The 12,359-nt window shown below is 46.5% G+C and overlaps 1 pseudogene; it reads left to right on the top strand.

Moving 5' to 3' along the window:
• Window positions 1-12,359, top strand: part of LOC141175703 (cadherin-16-like) — a 125,413-nt pseudogene that overhangs the window by 40,137 nt on the left and 72,917 nt on the right.

Here is a 12,359-nt window from a genome sequence, read left to right as displayed (position 1 = left end):
TGGGAAGTGGGGGAAGGGAGCCCAACAATTAGGGAAAAGGGGAGTGGAGACCCCTAGGCAGATCTAATAGCGTCCCGACTACCCTACCGTCCCTATATAGGTTGCACATCCTTCGCCGAGCAGGATACCTAATCTCTGAATGACCCTAGAGCTTGGCCCTAGCTAGGGAAGGGATGGGGTGAACACTAGTTAGGCCCCACTACAAACTAAAGACAACAAGTTAAAAAACAAAGGGGATACACTTAGCTTGAGCAGACACCAAAGAGATCATGCCAAGAAGAAACTAGCTGACTACAAGTACTCCAGGAGTGTACAGAGGAACATAGAACTATCACCGGCGACTCTCTGGAGACACTGAGAGTATTTAACTACCAAGCAAGGGTGTGTCAATTAGCAGCAGAAGGTGGAGGTCCCTGCTGGGTCCTAAAACAAGAAATATATCACAACACTACAGAAATGAGAGGATCAAGAAGGCTTCTGCAATGCCAATCGCAGTGACCTTCTACAGCCGGATCCGGAGCAACTGTCTGTCACACTTGATACATCGGTGACAAAAATGCTAAAACGGGCAAAGAATGTGGCGGCTTTAAGGCTGCAGCTAGACAGCGATTTTGGACACAACACTTTGCAGCATAATGCAGGTGAACGGAATCATATTGTGACCTCTAGGATAATGTGACCTTGAAAAGCAACTTGCAAAACATTCAACTGGGTCCGACTTTTTGTGATTTGATTGTTGCGGTACCCTAGGGATTGCTATGTGTCCCCATTCACACTGCTTTACAGCAGCATTGTGGTGCAGTAAATTTTGTAGCACCGCGCTTCTCCCTTCGGATAAGTTCCCGTTACTTTAAAAGAAAAAATAGATGTAAAAAGTTGCAAATAGATGCTCCATAATGTGCAACCTTTTTATGGCAGTTTCTGGTGTAAATGCATTAATAAATGTCCCCCCCACTCACATGACACTTCTATATTCCTCCCCTGCAACCAGTATCTAAAAATAATAATCATTTACAGTATTTTAGGTAAATGCTGAAGCAAGTGGAAAACTTGTGGTCTGGTGATAATTGTATACAGAAAGCGGCACAGAACTGATAGATTAATGGGAGCTCATTTTTTTTTTTTTCCGCGTTCTCATTTTGACATGAATAAATTGACTGCTCTTGAAAAAAAAAAAAAGAACAAATCTCAGCATTTTGATCCATTCAGAACACAAGGCTCCATTAATTGCCTTTCACTGCGCCGATGACATGTGATGAATTCATTCTCAGGGCACAATACATTTATTTACCGCAGAGCCGATGTATTCAGGACGCCAAGGACAAGCGTTTCCCGGCAGAGACGAGCGTTCGCTAATGGTCTGATCTTATTGTAACTCGTCAACGTGCTGCAATCTATAGCAATTGTGTAAGATCATTTTATGTCCTGGTCATCCTGAACATCGTCGATGGCCCCCCAAAAAGCGTTGAAAATCTGATTTGATTGGCGTTGATCATTAAGCCTTACTTTGTCTTGTTTCTTCTGTGGCACAAAGAGGGCGATAAATGGCAGAAATCAAAATGAACCCACTCCAATCTCCTCCTTGACTCAGACCCCTCCACCGTTATCACTTACGGTGGTTCTCTACAGAAGAGCAAAATTATTCGCGCTGCCCTGGTCTCCAATCCAGTCCGATCCTCCAGTCTTCTCTCCTCCGCTCGGCATCCTGAGGACCTCTAGAGCAATGTCATAATGGTGCCAGGACATAATAAGTGAAAAGGTGCCGAGAACAAGACCGACTGCCGCAGTTGACCAGACTGGACGCCGAAATACCGCCGTGCAATTTGAATTGCTCTTCTCATTGGAAGATATTGTCACGCAAGGTGTGGGAAAGACTCAGTGCAACACAAAAGGAAGAGGGAAAGGGAGCCCAGACTCTAAGGAAAGGGGGACCTCCTATGTTGATCTAGCGTCACCCTGTCTCCCCTAACGTCCCTGTATTGGCTCTTCACCAATCGCCGCACGCGTGCCTTGCCCTGACTTTCCCTGGAGTATGGCTAAGGCTAGAGAAGGGAGGAGATGAGCACTAGTTGATCTTCACTAAACACTATAAACAACAAGGGAACACAAACAGGGGGAAATTGCTTAGCTTTAGACGACTCCAGACAAATGCAAACACATCCTCAAGTTCCAGAGACAACGAAGTACTTCTCTTGCTAATGCCTTCACAAGTAGTAATGAATATCGCTGGCACCTCCCTCTGAAACACAGCAGGTATTTATACACCCAGGCAGGGTGTTAATTAGCCAGAGGGAGGTAGCCACTGGGTCCCAGAGACAGCCTCTAAGAAGATGTCTGTAATGCCAAACGTAGAGATCTCCTGCAACCAACTGCAGGGCGACTGTCACTTCTGACACACCCATGACAGATATATACAGACCTCTGATGGATACCGGCATACTCCCGTATGCACCCAGGTTAAAAAGCTGTTACAGACATATCCCTGATATCTTGGGCTCCACTCCCTTCTCCTAGGTCCAATGCCCTTTGCTGTGCTCCACTTTGGATCAGCGTAGATCAATGACATCATCTCCCTAGGCCTAGTTCAGGTCCTGTATCTTGGGATTGAGACTCTAGTGTTCCTTGTTCGTTGTGCTCCAGTGTTTCAACTCGCATCTATCCCTGGTTCCTCACCATTTGTCCGTCTGCTCTGAGTTTCCAGATAGTCCTAGTCCCCACAATTCCGCGTGTCCCCTGGAAGCTACACCAATGCCTCATGTCCGTGTGCCCACCCGGACCAAAGGCTTAGCGGATCTACCTCTCCTGGTAAGCCCGTACTGAAATGTTACCCAGCTTTGTAGAATAAGAATTACATTATTATATACAGCAAAACGAAAATAACTAATGTATATCATAAGGCTGGCGTGATCCATCACATACACAGACATACACTACCCGCACCTTACTTCCAAACAGTCGGCTCTTGCAGCCATTCTCATTACTTGTCTCATGGTCGCTGACAGTGTATCGGTTGTAAAGAAAAGGAGACAATAACGGGTATGTGCACACGATGCAGATTTGAATCCGAAATTTCCTGAGTGTTTTTGCCTCTCCCAGGCAGAAAAAAACGAATGCGGATTTACATGCATTTTTGACGCGTTTTTACATGCGGTTTTTTAAGTGTTTTTGAGCATCAATGAATGATTTTTGGAGCAAAATAAAGTTATTTGGTGGGACATTGCTTAAGCCCCTGGATTACCATAGAACTGGGGTGAGTATATTGGTTCATTTAAATGATTAAAGAATGGGTCTGTTGTATTTCAAATAAATTGTTTAAACTATGTCTGTGTGGTTTCTTTACTTTGTTTGGTCATGGAAAGGTCTGATTGACACCTTGACATCACCAAACAAAAGAGCTGGGTGTCAGCTAGTCCCATTCACCCAATCTTCATTAGCATTTCTATTCATGTAATTTATGCGACTGCTGTGAGCTGTTTTTTATAACTTGGGAATGTGCCATTAGGCAAACATTTTCCCTGGCCATAAATAACATCTCCAGCTGGTTTGTTAGCCTCTACATCCCCCAATCAGCACTCAGCAGCGCTTTGGACACAACGTATTTATGTTGCATCCAAAACGTGGTGTTCTAATGCCGCACTTTTGTTGTCGGTACATCCACAGCATATAATGACACTTCAATCGGTCAAAATCTGCAGCGGAGACTAGCGTGTCCGCTACAGAAATTGACATGCTGCAGGTAAGTTTGGGTACGTGGCCATGGTCAGGAGCCACTGCAGGTTTGACGCTGCGTGTATATTCAACGTCAAACCCGCAGCGTCCAGATGTTGAATGCAATGTTTTGGAAAAAATTTGCGTCCAAAGCACTTCTACGTCTGAATTATGGGCACAGAGCTGAACATTTTAAAATAAAATAGCGTGGGCTCCCGCGTCATTTTTATAACCAGCAGAGGGAAAGCTGACCGCTGGGGGCTGATATTAGTAGCCAGGGAAGGGGCCATTGGCCAATAATGTTCCATGGTATTAATATCAGCCCACAACTGTTTGTTTAGCCTTTACTGGCTAGATTACAGGGGGACCCCAGAAAAAATTTGACGTGGGGTGCCCCTATAAAATCTAGCCAGCAAAGGCTAAACTAGACAGCAGCAGGCTGATATTAATAGCCAGGAAAGGAGCCATGAATACTAGCCCCATCCGCAGCTATTAATATCACCCCTCAGCAGTCCCAGAAATGGCGAATCCATAAGATGCGCCAAATCTGGCGCTTAGCCTCGCTCTTCCACACTGCCCTGTATTGGTGGCGAGTGGGGTAATGGGGTTAGGGTTCATGTCAGCCTTGTATTGGCGGCTGACGTGAAGCCCAGGTTAGTAATGGAGGGCATCTATAAGACACCCCCATTACTAACCGCGTGGTTAAATGGTCGCCGATTTTTCAATAAAAGACATGGCCAGAATGTCACAGCTGTAGAATACAGCACTGTATACTGATGGTGGTGTAAAATCACCCCCTGTCAGTATACAGTGCTGCAGCGGGTCACTGGGATTCATCAGCTGAAGAGCCCCGGTGAGCTAGAGAGCGTGGGAACATTCTTGTGAATGTTCCCACGCTCAGCATCAGCTGATCGGTCATGAGACCGATCAGCTGATAACCGGCTTCAGCAATCAGCTGCAGCACTGATCACCTGATGGTCATGCAATCATCAGCTGATCGGTGACGTCACCGCAGGTCCTGCAACAACACTGCGGGGCGCGAGCCCACGCCCTTCATTGTACAGCGAGCCGCCGGACAGACAGCATCACTGGGGAGGACACCAGGGGCCGCCGGAGAGGTGAGTATGAAGGTTTTTTTTTTTTTTTTTAACTTTTTTATTCTTTTTTTAACTGCCGCTGGCACGCAGGCTGGGAGAAGCAGGTTGCTGCACCTCCTATCCACGCTGCTCTCGCTGTTATCAGCCAGAGCAGCGGTTGGTTGAGAGGAGTAGCAGCCTTCTCTCCCGACCTGGGTACCAGCCACGGCGCGATTCTGCCGCGATTTTGCGCCTATTGATTTACATTGAAACGTGCAAATCCGCATCAATAGATATTATACATGCGGGTTTGCTGCGATTCAATGCAAGTCAATGGGCGCGAATTTGCCGCGGAATCGCGCCTGAATTGGTTGTGCTGCAGTCTGTGCCGCAATGATAATCCACTGCGGAAGTTTCCGCATTATGTGCACAGCACATGCGGATTATCATTGGAACACATGGCAGACCTATTACCAAGCGGTTTTAATGCGATTCCGCGGCGGTTATTCTGGAATAACCGCCGCGGAAACACATTAAAACCGCATCGTGTGCACACAGCCTAACACGGTACAAAGATATTTTTCATGTATCAAAACAGGGATACAACAAAATCTTAAGAGAAAGGTGTGACACTCACATTTACCTCTATTGCATCTATATCTCTTTTGAGATTTACATTTTTTCCAAAGCAACACAAAGAACAATTAAAAGAAACAGAAAAGAAAGTTGGTGTAGAAAATCCATATTGTAAGGTCTGCAGGCTCCATACATTTTACACCTGATACCAATATCTGTCTATTGGGGAAGCCGTCTAGATATTTAACGCAATAGGTGCAGACGAGCGTATTTTCACTCACCCGGTCAAATATGCAAAGTCACACTCTAATCAGAGTGTCGGTATACTGTGATACGATTCTCTCGAATGAGGAGAAGATGGAGAAAAAAAAATCCTCCATCTTCTCCATTGTATCAGTCCATGGAAACTGATGCCATCCGAGTGCAATCTGATGTTTTCCACGGACTCGTTGACTTGCATGGCTGAATGCAATCTGAATATTGGATCAAACTTGGGTATGCTGTGATTTTTCCCCCATGTGCACGGCCCCATAGAATAACATTGGTCCGATAATACGGTCCTATGCACGAGCCCTAAGTCCTCTTGCTCCCTTTAATGTTCACTTTATCTGCCTAAAATTTAAATAAAAACTATTGTTTAAAAATAAAAGTTACATTTCCCCGTGAATTGCATATTCTGCAACAGTTACCATCTCCGGAATTGCATATTCTGCAACAGTTACCATCTCCACTTCCCACCGGGACTCACCCAAGATATTCACTCAACAATGGGGTCCCATTACCGTGATGAGCGACTCATGAATTACACATCATTTGCTAAAATAAATGGACAAAGGAGTTTATATATAAACCATTTATTATTTACTATGGCTGGAAATGCAAGAACAAAGTAAAACAATCATTGTCAAACTGGTTACTCCATAGTTTTTAACTTTTTGACTGGTCTCTTTTATTACACAGGGGTCACTTACTTATCACGAGCTGATGACAGCCGCTTCAGGCTCATAATGAAGGAGAAAGACCTGGGTGATGATCTCAAGGGTAACGTAGCATCCAGGAGCCTGGAAACCATCGTAGATGAAAATATTTGGATTAGTCCAAGTCTGGTGTTCATTTCTGAGAATCGGAAGGGAAATTGTCCTCATATGATTTCTCAAGTAAGTCAAGTTTTTAAAAAAGTTACTCAACTTTTTCCGTAGGTCTGTAAACTATAAAATGTTTAACAATGGAGTGTCCTTCAAGAAGGAACTTCAGCAACAAAAAAAGATGGCAAAGCACTTGTTACGATACTGGCGTAGTACTGCTGGAAACCAGTGGCCGAAGGAGCACGAGCAGGAATAGCAAGCTGTAATAAAAGTGCTTGGAGATAGCAAGGAGTTGTAGGAAACAATCCATAGATGAATAGAACAGTCTGGGTAGGAATGTTCAGGAGCTTTGGAGACTGAAACCAGGCTAACAACTAGACACAATACTCAAACAATGAGTGAGAGATCCATGCAGCTTTAAGTAGGCCCAAACAGGACACAAGATGGATTCCATAGATTCAGAATCCACCATCTTGGTAAAGGGCAATTGCAGAACACAACAGCCACCTCCAGTAAGGAGTGAAACTGCTGCACAATATTAAAGTGAACAATAGTGTCCACTAGTGGTCAAACTCTAGAAGGGCAACAGAAATCCTAACAGCCCATGCCAAAAGTCTGTCTTGGCTGCTATATAATATGGGATGTAAATTAATACCGTACCACCATTGCAAGCAGGAGTTTCCATATGAGAAAAAAAAGATTCAGTCGGAGCAGAATAATTCCCAGAAGTTATAATAAACTTTCATTGTATGTTGGGGGAATCCTTCGCACTCTGCGCTAGAAAATAACTTTTCTTTGAAGAAGTAAAAACTTTACTAACCGTCCCATCAGGCACCCCCCCCCCCCCCCCCGGTGCTGTCATATCTCCATTTAATAGGGTAATATATATGAGGGAGAGCAGAGGACGGGCTGGAAAGCCATTAGCAAGAATATAAACATGTGTGGTGCTCCATAGACAGTTTTAGGGGTCCCGAATTCTGATTTATAGAGCAGAGGCCTGGTGTGTCCTTGTTAGGGGCTGCGGTGCAGTGTGGGAGGTGGGCGCTCCATCCTCAGCACTGGATACCGCCGGCCGTCTCTCCGCACGCGTCAGTGTTTGTGTCCATCATTCCTATAGCAACGGTGAATTCTGCTTCGGTTCAGGATTTTCTCATTTACTGGAGACGCCGCTTATCATAATATTCATCTCATGACATTAGCGAGGCGGTGGAAAGAAGGAAAACACGGCGCCTCCTCGCACTATAACTTTCATTTAAATTCGTGACCCAGGTTTATACCGACCCACCGCAGAGCCGCTCGTCCTGGGGGGATACGCTGCAAGCGGACACAACACGGGGGGATAAGATTATAGGGAATATACGTGAGCAGCAGCCGCCTGATGTCAAAGCATCAACGCAAAACAATCCGCGGGATGTATCAGAGAGAACTCAGCCGCCGGCGCAGCAGGGAGGAGACGACACATCAGGGATGTGAGGAGGAAACAGCAGAACAAGCCGTGACTGAAAATAAATAACAAATGTTATAAAGTGAATAAACGCCAAAACAGCATCCTCAGGCACGCAGGTACTATGATGGTGTACGGACGTCTTCATCAGGCATGCAGGTACTCCTCCAATATATGGAGTATGGACGTCTTCATCAGGCATGCAGGTACTCCTCCAATATATGGAGTATGGACGTCTTCATCAGGCATGCAGGTACTATGATGGTGTATGGACGTCTTCATCAGGCATGCAGGTACTCCTCCAATATATGGAGTATGGACGTCTTCATCAGGCATGCAGGTACTCCTCCAATATATGATGGTGTATAGGCGTCTTCATCAGGCATGCAGGTACTCCTCCAATATATGGAGTATGGACGGCTTCATCAGGCATGCAGGTACTCCTCCAATATATGATGTTGTATGGGCGTCTTCATCAGGCATGCAGGTACTCCTCCAATATATCTGTCTTCCCCTCATGTTTCAAACATGCCACAATCACACCCATCCTCAAAAAGCCCTCCCTTAACCCATCCTCTCTGACTAGCTACCGCCCCATATCACTTCTCCCCTTTGTTTCAAAACTACTAGAACAACATGTCCACCTTGAACTGTCCTCCCACCTCTCCTCCTGTTCCCTCTTCGACCGCCTGCAATCTGGCTTCCGACCGCACCATTCTACTGAAACTGCCCTGACCAAAGTCACCAACGACCTACTAAACACCAAATCCAAGCGACACTACTCCATCCTCCTCCTTCTGGACCTGTCCTCCTCCTTCTGGACCTGTCCTCCTCCTTCTGGACCTGTCCTCCTCCTCCTGGACCTGTCCTCCTCCTCCTGGACCTGTCCTCCTCCTTCTGGACCTGTCATCTGCCTTCGACACAGTCGACCATTCCCTCTTTCTACAGATTCTCTCATCTCTTGGCATCACAGACTTAGCCCTATCTTGGATCTCCTCATACTTAACAGACAGGACATTGAGTGTCTCCCACTCACACACCACCTCCTCATCACGTCCCCTATCTGTCGGTGTCCCCCAAGGTTCAGTTCTAGGACCCCTGCTCTTCTCCATCTACACCTTCGGCCTGGGACAGCTCATAGAGTCTCATGGCTTTCAGTATCATCTCTATGCTGATGACACACAGATCTACCTCTCTGGACCCGATATCACCTCCTTACTAACCAGAATCCCACAATGTCTGTCCGCCATCTCATCCTTCTTCTCTGATAGATTTCTAAAACTCAACATGGATACAACAGAATTCATCATCTTTCCACCCTCTCATTCATATCCCCCATCTGACCTATCCATCAACGTCAATGGCTGTTCACTCTCCCCAGACCCTCAAGCTCGCTGCCTTGGGGTAACCCTGGACTCTGATCTTTCCTTCAAACCACATATCCAAGCCCTTTCCACTTCCTGCCGACTCCAACTCAAAAATATCTCCCGGATCTGTGCATTCCTCAGCAAAGACTCTGCAAAAACACTAGTGCATGCCCTCATCATCTCCCGCCTCGACTACTGCAACCTCCTGCTCTGTGGCCTCCCTTCCAACACTCTGGCGCCCCTCCAATCTATCCTAAACTCTGCTGCTCGACTAATCCACCTGTCCCCCTGCTATTCCCCGGCCTCTCCTCTCTGTCAATCCCTTCACTGGCTTCCCATTGCCCAGAGACTCCAGTTCAAAACCCTAACCATGGCATACAAAGCCATCCACAACCTGTCTCCTCCATATATCTGTGACCTAGTCTCCCGGTACTTACCTGCACGCAACCTCCGATCCTCACAAGATCTCCTTCTCTACTCCCCTCTTATCTCCTCTTCCCACAATCGCATACAAGATTTCTCCCGTGCATCCCCCCTAATCTGGAACTCTCTACCCCAACACATCAGACTCTCGCCTACCATGGAAGCCTTCAAAAGAAACCTGAAGACCCACCTCTTCCGACAAGCCTACAACCTGCAGTAACCACCGCTCCACCACATTACTGCATGACCTCCTCTACCCCCACCTACTGTATCCTCACCCATCCCTTGTAGACTGTGAGCCCTCGCGGGCAGGGTCCTCGCTCCACCATACCGCTGCACGACCAGCTCTACCCCCACCTACTGTATCCTCACCCATCCCCTGTAGACTGTGAGCCCTCGCGGGCAGGGTCCTCGCTCCACCATACCGCTGCACGACCAGCTCTACCCTCACCTACTGTATCCTCACCCATCCCTTGTAGACTGTGAGCCCTCGCGGGCAGGGTCCTCGCTCCACCAAACCGCTGCACGACCAGCTGTACCCTCACCTACTGTATCCTCACCCATCCCTTGTAGACTGTGAGCCCTCGCGGGCAGGGTCCTCGCTCCTCCTGTACCAGTCGCTGACTCGTTTTGTTAAGACTATGTAAATGTTTTTGCTATGCATACCCCTATCACATGTGAAGCGCCATGGAATAAATGGCGCTATAATAATAAATAATAATAATAATATATGATGGTGTATGGACGTCTTCATCAGGCATGCAGGTACTCCTCCAATATATGATGGTGTACGGATGTCTTCATCAGGCATGCAGGTACTCCTCCAATATGTGATGGTGTACGGACGTCTTCATCAGGCTTGCAGGTACTCCTCCAATATATGATGGTGTACGGACGTCTTTATCAGGCTTGCAGGTACTCCTCCAATATATGATGGTGTATGGGCATCTTCATCAGGCATGCAGGTACTCCTCCAATATATGGAGTATGGACGTCTTCATCAAGCATGCAGGTACTTCTCCAATATATGATGGTGTGCAGATGTCTTCATCAGGCATGCAGGTACTCCTCCAATATGTGATGGTGTACGGACGTCTTCATCAGGCATGCAGGTACTCCTCCAATATATGATGGTGTACGGATGTCTTCATCAGGCATGCAGGCACTCCTCCAATATATGATGGTGTACGGATGTCTTCATCAGGCATGCAGGTACTCCTCCAATATATGGAGTATGGATGTCTTCATCAGGCATGCAGGTACTCCTCCAATATATGATGGTGTACGGATGTCTTCATCAGGCATGCAGGTACTCCTCCAATATATAATGGTGTACGGATGTCTTCATCAGGCTTGCAGGTACTCCTCCAATATATGATGGTGTATGTGGCGTCTTCATCAGGCATGCAGGTACTCCTCCAATATATGATGGTGTACGGATGTCTTCATCAGGCATGCAGGTACTCCTTCAATGTATGATGGTGTACGGATGTCTTCATCAGGCATGCAGGTACTCCTCCAATATATGATGCTATAGCCGGTTCCTCTTGCTCACCTTCACTATATGCTGACCCCACGGTGCAGAGTTAGGGATTTTGGGACCAAAAGTGGCCATATCTAATAGATGAACATTCACCAAACATGCTGATTTCTCCAGGAGCAGCCGGTGTTTGTTCTGCAGACGGCAAAGTGAGAAAAGATTAAACATGAATTTTAACATAGCCCCTGCTTTATTCTCTTGGGACATAAATCATTTCCAAAGGTGCCGGGCAGCGGCTTATTCCCTTCTCCACTCCGATAACACATGGATGCTTGGCCGAACTGAGCATGCAAGTGCATGAGGAGGCCGGGAGGAAGGTTTGTTAAGCCAACAATTTATGAAACAGAAAGTGGATTATATCTGGATTATTAGATGTCATCACAAATTTGTAGGACCAGAAAACCTTCCAAAATGTGACAAAATCTGAAAGTGAACTTTCACTCCTCCATGCGAGTCCATCTGATGATCTGGCACGGTCCAGTCCATCCGATGCGGGTCTGAAGGAGGTAAGTGGTCCTAACGACCATTCTCCAGCATCTAGAAACCCATACACAGTGCATATCATCATATATGTGGCTGATTTTGACCCTCATCTGAAGTGCTCGTTACTTGCAGACATGTTCAGGGTTTGCATGTAAAGCTGAAGACCCCCTTGTCCATTGGAACATCACGTCCGGTGCACACGTGAATAGATTTTTCGTCATTACATGTCTTACTCTTGGATTTCCACTTTCCATTAGTTGCAGATCCGACAAGCTCTCCTGTAGATTGTTGGCTACTTACGACATCTTCAACAATCGCTCACACATTATAGGAGCATAATGAAGATGAGGTATTGAGCAGAGCAGCGGTGAGAAAGCCTCTCCAGCCACAGCTATTGACCGCGTAATTATGAGATTCGCCAATTAAACCTCCCTCACGTGTCTGTCTGCACTCACTAAGCAGCAGCCCACATCTTCACATCCACGTTCCCGTCACCATCTGCTGCCGAAAAACAAAAGGTCTACTATGAACTGGGGGACCCATTCGTCCGGCACACGCGTCTCCTCAAGAAATGCACCTCACCCCTAGGTGTCTTGTAAACTCAGCTATTAGTTATACATCTATAAGTGCTCATATTTTTTAATAATTTCTATTAAT

The sequence above is a fragment of the Phyllobates terribilis genome, unplaced genomic scaffold, assembly GCF_046119375.1.
Source record: "Phyllobates terribilis strain yellow unplaced genomic scaffold, ASM4611937v1 Scaffold_14__1_contigs__length_39327217, whole genome shotgun sequence".
Taxonomy (NCBI): Eukaryota; Metazoa; Chordata; class Amphibia; order Anura; family Dendrobatidae; genus Phyllobates; species Phyllobates terribilis.
The sequence above is the reverse complement of the archived record's forward strand: the minus strand, read 5'-3'. Positions and strand labels throughout refer to the sequence as shown.